We start from the raw sequence: 5,869 nt of genomic DNA, 5'->3' as shown, positions 1-5,869 counted from the left end.
AGCTAGAGGGCCTTCCTTCGGATTCAAAGTCCTTTTGAAACATGAGGGTATCTCTGAGGGTTCCCCTCCGAAGGAGTTGCTGCCGTTTATACTCCCTGAGGACAGCATCTATTCTAATATGTTAATGCAGTCAGTTTGTGCTATGTCATGACTCTGTAAATTGTACCTAGCATTTAAAGTGTCTTTCCCTCAAAGCTTCTCACAGATACAAAGATACTAGGTTAAACAAGCTCTTTTCTGACCTTCAAATTTTCCAGCCAGATACAAAGTTCCTACCTCGAGACAATCTTTATAATTAATCTTCCCAACCTGCTGTGAAGAGAGTAAGTAATAGGCATTGACTGCAGTCCACGGATTGAAGGAAAGAAACAAGATGCAGAGCTGTAATATGTAAAAGGTTTCCGGCCCCCAAAACGAACTGTAGGCGGATAGAAATGCTGCATTATCCAGGTCTTCCTCCTTCCCCAAGAAAGTGGCCAAGAGTCACTTAAACGGTGACTCCCACGCACTTCTGCTTCTCTGYAGCATGAGAGAAGCCACGGCAGGGGCACTTTAAGCTCTAGGAAAAGATGTGGGGATTAATCTTGAGATTAACGACACTGTTACTGAAGGTCTGCTGCTCCTGGTGGGCAGCGCTCCAGTGCAGGAGGAGCATAATTCATGCCTGTCACTGCAGCCTATGTGCAGTGTTGGGAGGAGAAAACTGGTACCAAACCGGACCTCTTCCCTCTAACCCCCCCAAACCAAGCCGAGCATCCAAGTGATCCTGTTTACGGTACGTAGCTCCCTGTGGATGTGCTCCCCTGGTGCAAGGAGACTGGAAGTAGCTTCCAAACGAAGCACGTGGCGCAGGTGTCAGGGACAAGGCCCCAGGAGACATTCTTATTTCTTCCTCTGGCTTTTTGAATAATCCAATATGCAGGGCACTGGCAAACTGCAGTCGTTCACCGACCACAGTTCATCTGACCGCAGAAAAATCCCCCCCTCCCCAGCGTGCCACCAGTCCCAGAGGCAAGATGCGGTAGGCAGCTGAACCGAACGCAGCAGCAGGTCGAGGATGAAGAAGAAYGTACCGATAATAATGTGAATACAATTTCACACTCAGCGCTGGGCTGATGGCCAGCTCCTAACCACAGGGATTTTAACAAGCAACCTTGCAAGCTGTGGATCTTTGCCCATCAGTCTTTCTTTCCTGTCAAGGCATGAAATCTTGCAGTGTGTCCATAGGTCTACCTGGGTCTGACTCTCCGCGTATCTGGAGAGATTTACTCTCCAAACCGATTCCTGGCCTCTATGCCTGTGAATGGTCCTTCCTCTGTAAAAGTCCTGGATCTTATTACTGCATTTTTTCGTGTGTGTCAGTGTCATTGCCGGAGCTGCTATAAAACATTTCTCTTGCAGAGGGAGAGAGTTGGCCTTTGTGTCCATGGAAAAGTAAAAAGGAGAAATGAATGCCAGCCTTTGATAAGGTTGAATCTTACAAATATTGGGGGTTGATCAATTAATCTCTTCTTCTTTTGGCATTTTTTTACAAGGTTCAAACTGCCATTGACTCCATTCCAAGTTTTAATTTTCCTGCGCTGCTGAGGATACACTTGAATAATTGCTGGACTGTGGGGAACTCACTGTGCCAGTTTACTGCCTCATGCTGCAGTTTGGCTTACGTTCTCCTAGTGCTGACGAAACAGTCACCCCCAAGGTCAGGGCCACTCCTGCAAGCCACCCTAAAGCTAATTTCTACTGGTTTGATGCTTCAAGTATGAGATCGGTTGTCTTTGCTGACTTCTCTTGTTACCACACGTGTTCTCTTTCTGCTGCTGCTGACCTTTCAGCACCTCCTTGGGGGTGGATCTGTACGACCTCTCGTCTAGCCTTTGATTTCCTCCCATGGTCTTTACTGAAATCTCCATGAATATCCCAGATCTACTCCTGTATCTCTTTATTAATCCTGCATTTCTGCTGCTGCTTTCAGATTTTTTTTTTTTGTCCTCCTGTGTCCTTTCTCATACCGATTTCCTTCCTCTAATTTTCCTTTCTCAGTCAACTTCTGGTAACTCCAYGTGTCCATCTGTAAGACTTGCAATATCCTTCCCATCAACCTCAGCACTTTGCAAGGCCTTGAATCTGTATTTTACAGTAAATAACTGTCAGTGTCTTTGCTCATGTATTCTCCTCTAAGATCGTGTTTAGCTGCTGGCAGCTGTCACCGTTCCCTTTTCTCGTCCCTCGTTGCTTCCTTGTAGACAGCCCCAAACCCTGCAGCTGAAGGGCTCTTCCCCTTTTGCCGCAGCACAATTCCCCTCGAGCCGCTTCACTGATCTCCTCTCGCTGTCTTCCTTCAAAGAGTCTTGTCCTCACCATTAAGATGGAGACATGGTCTCTGCCTGTTTCCTCTTGGTTTCCTATCTTAATTTCATGTCCGCATCTCCATCCTTCCCGTAGCCCCCTGCCCCAGCTCGCATTGCCTCCACCGCTCTGCTAGTCCCCATGTGCAAAAGAGCCGGTGTCGCTGCCTGCGAACAGCTTCTGTCCTCGCCGCTTGTCCCGCGGCCGGTTTGGGCTCCCCGGCCCTTACTGGGCTGCCAAACGTCACCCAGGAGCTCTGCCCAGCGTTGCTTTGCGCAAGCTGTTGAGGGGGCTCTTGGGCTTCGTAAAGGTTCACGCTCATCCGTGGTAGTTTTTTCGGTACAGGCGTAGTCTAGCTGAAGCTGGTCGAGGCCTTTTTTAAATTTCTTGCCATCACTCTTGCTTTGTAGTTACAGTGACCCTTAGCTGGAAAAAAAAAATAATCAAGAGACCTTGGAAGATCATGAAAAACCAAATTAAAGCTGTGTAGATGGAAGCATAAATTAAAGAGGAGAAGGAAAAACCAGGCAGCGCCTTGGACTCGTGCGGGAGGTGGACGGTGCAGTCCCTTCCCGCAGCACGCGGCTCCCAGTGAAGCCCGCCGACGTCCCCCGGGCCCCGTCTTGACAAGCTGTCACCGTGCGAGTGCGTGACACGCGGTGATCGCGAGCACGTGTGTTCTGTCCGCACGCGGTGCAAGCGCTTGGGTTTTGCTGTCCTCTTGGCTTTACGCTTTTAAATTCTAACCACAGCAAAAGACTGGCAGCTTCTGCTGCGCGTTCAAGTTACAGGGTCTGTTTAGTGTTTTTTACTCACTGCTTAAGTTGTTGCAGCTACTTTTTTTTTTTTTTTCTCCAAAAGACTCAGTTGGTTGCCAGCATCTAGTCTGCCCGCTGCATGACTTGTATATTATGAAAACAGGAGAGAAAAATCCTGTTCTTAGACCTGGGTGAAGTCTTTCCAGAGAACAGTGAACTTGCTAAAGAATGGGATTTGAGAGACCAAAAACTAGCTGTGAAATTGGATTGAACAGTGGATGAGCAAGGAGACGCTAGGAACTGGGTCTTGGAAAAGAGTGGATATTTCAGTGGTGCTTTTTAAGAAACTTTACTTTTTGAAATAGTGTTTTTGCTTAGACAAAAAAAACACAAAAAAMCCCAAATCTTTTTAGTTTGTATCAAAAAAGCCATGAAAACTTGACACAGCAAATTTTGACTGCATTAAAAAACAAACGGAAACTGTATTTCTCTTCTATCTCCAAATCTTTATATTGGCAACCCAATCAAGAGCTTTGATTTCCCAGTAAAATGGAACGTGACACAGATGCTCCTGGATCCTCTGTGAAGTGCTCACGCCTCCCTTAACTACAGAATTCTTCACCTTCTACACTTGTGGGGTTTTTGGCACCCCAGGAGTCTCCTGCCGTGTTAGCCAGCTTTATCTTTCCAATTGCAATGTTCATTCCCCACTTTGAGCAGAAAAATGAGTCTTTTTTTTTTTTTTTCTGATCCTCTAACTGTTAAGATGCATTTCGGCTCTTCACGTTGACTCACTCCCCCCATAATTACCATACATGCCTCAGAAAGCAGCTATGCTTACAACACACTTTAATAGACAACTGAATTATGGACTTCAGTGTCTCGTCCAAAGTCACTTGGCTCTTCAGAGCCCCAGGCTCCGACTCCAGCTGCCAGACTCGCACTTTATAAAGATTTCACCGCCCTGCTAAGCCCAAGGTTGCCAAAGTCGCTGAATGGGCAGGATCTAAGTTCTAGACCCAGATTTGTAACTAACATTTAACTTGGCTAAAAAGTTTCCCGAGTAGATTGCTTCCATATAGCATCTGCAGATCCAGTGAGAAGAGAGACATTAATGTATTTCCTTCTCATCAGCTTTGCTTTCCAGATTTTTGTATTTACAAATGTATCAGATAAGACAAGCTTGTACAGCTAACGAGAACCACATGTCACTTAGCAGACTGGGGAGAGCATGGAGAGCATAGCACAGCATCCACAGGGGACCCTGCTCTGCACCAYCACAATCCTGTTGCCTTTTGAACAAGACTCCGGAATCGTCTATTTTTTTGTTTATTCCTGATGGAGCTATTTCTAACCAATATTTTTGGTGGTTCTTTAAATGTAGTTCTGCCATGTTGCAGCAGCAATTTGTGAAATCTGGACAGAGCTCCTGGGACACCCACCAGAGGAAACTCCTGCCTTAAATAGACTTTCACGCTCTGGATACTCCTTCACACTTATGTAATATTGCAAAGATCCAGATTCATCACCCATAAACACCCGCACATTAAGATGCATCCTGTGCAAAGCAGTGAGTCACCTTTCAAATTGAAAGGTATTTGTTGAGCTAGAACATTTCAACAAAATCCCACAGCTTGATGGTTAGCACAATCTCCCTGGTGCAGAGGAAGAGCTGAGCAGAGGTCCTTTCTCTGAATTACGGTGAAGGGACAATCTGAAGATGGGTTTCCCGTCTCCTTCCTGCCACGCTGGCATGCTCTTYGACATATTTCCTTTCTGACTGATCTGTGTAAGGCTGAATGTGGTAGGAACTGAGCCGTCGGAGCGAGCAGGAAGGGACCAATCAGCAAAAAAGCTAAAGATGTCTACCTGCAGGAAGAACTGGCAAGAGCAGGTGGGACTGGAAGCGTATTTGGAAAAGGGGCTTGAAGGATCATTCCCAATTGCAAAGTGGGATAAAGCTGAGGTGGAGGGCTAGAATTAGTACTGCTCCTAATTTTAGGGCTGCAGACCTGTTGTCTTAAGCCTGGAGGCTGGGAGGAGGCCCTTCCCTAAAGGAAAATAGGACCAATACTGATTAGTCCTCCAGAGCTTCTGAAACCTATTTCACACTGCAAAAGGCAGCTGATCCGAGCCACTGAGGCAGTATCTGAAGGCAGCATGGAGAATCCTCTCTATTCTGATCCCAGACCATGCTAGACTCTTTCAGTTGGTGGAACACGGGCTAACGGCTACCGCTGCCTGGCTCAGACGGGCTCTTGGCTTCTGCCCCASTTCTGGTGCCTGGGTCCTACACCAGGCAAAGACCCTTATCTCTGCCCCTCTTTGTCCAGCTATAAAATGGGCACGAGGCATACTTCAGGAATGGTATTTACCAGCCACTGTGTTTTAAAAGCTTGAAATTAATATTACATTGTGTTGGGGGCTGATTTTAATTCCCCCTAAAAGAYGTGCTGGGACCCTTCTGCTGGCCCCAGCATCAGCTCACTTCGCGGCAAACAGGAACCTGCTACCGGGCTCATCTATCTACGCCGAAAAAAAGAGCAAATGGTTTCTAACCCGGATATCCTCTTCAGACCTTCAAACTTCAGCAAAGGCAGCAGCATCCTGCGCCCAGTCAGAATTAAGGGCAAATCTTATCTAGAGCCGCGCTCGGCAGCCTCCGGAAGACGAGGCGTGGCCGCAAGCTCCCCGAACTTGAAGACGACAGATGCGGGCAAGGAGAGCTCGTTTTCCACGGGAACGCGTTGCTCGCGGGCAGCGGC

Source organism: Apteryx rowi, unplaced genomic scaffold (assembly GCF_003343035.1).
Source record: "Apteryx rowi isolate R43461 unplaced genomic scaffold, aptRow1 scaffold_44, whole genome shotgun sequence".
Classification (NCBI taxonomy): Eukaryota; Metazoa; Chordata; class Aves; order Apterygiformes; family Apterygidae; genus Apteryx; species Apteryx rowi.
Note: the sequence above shows the minus strand (reverse complement) of the source record.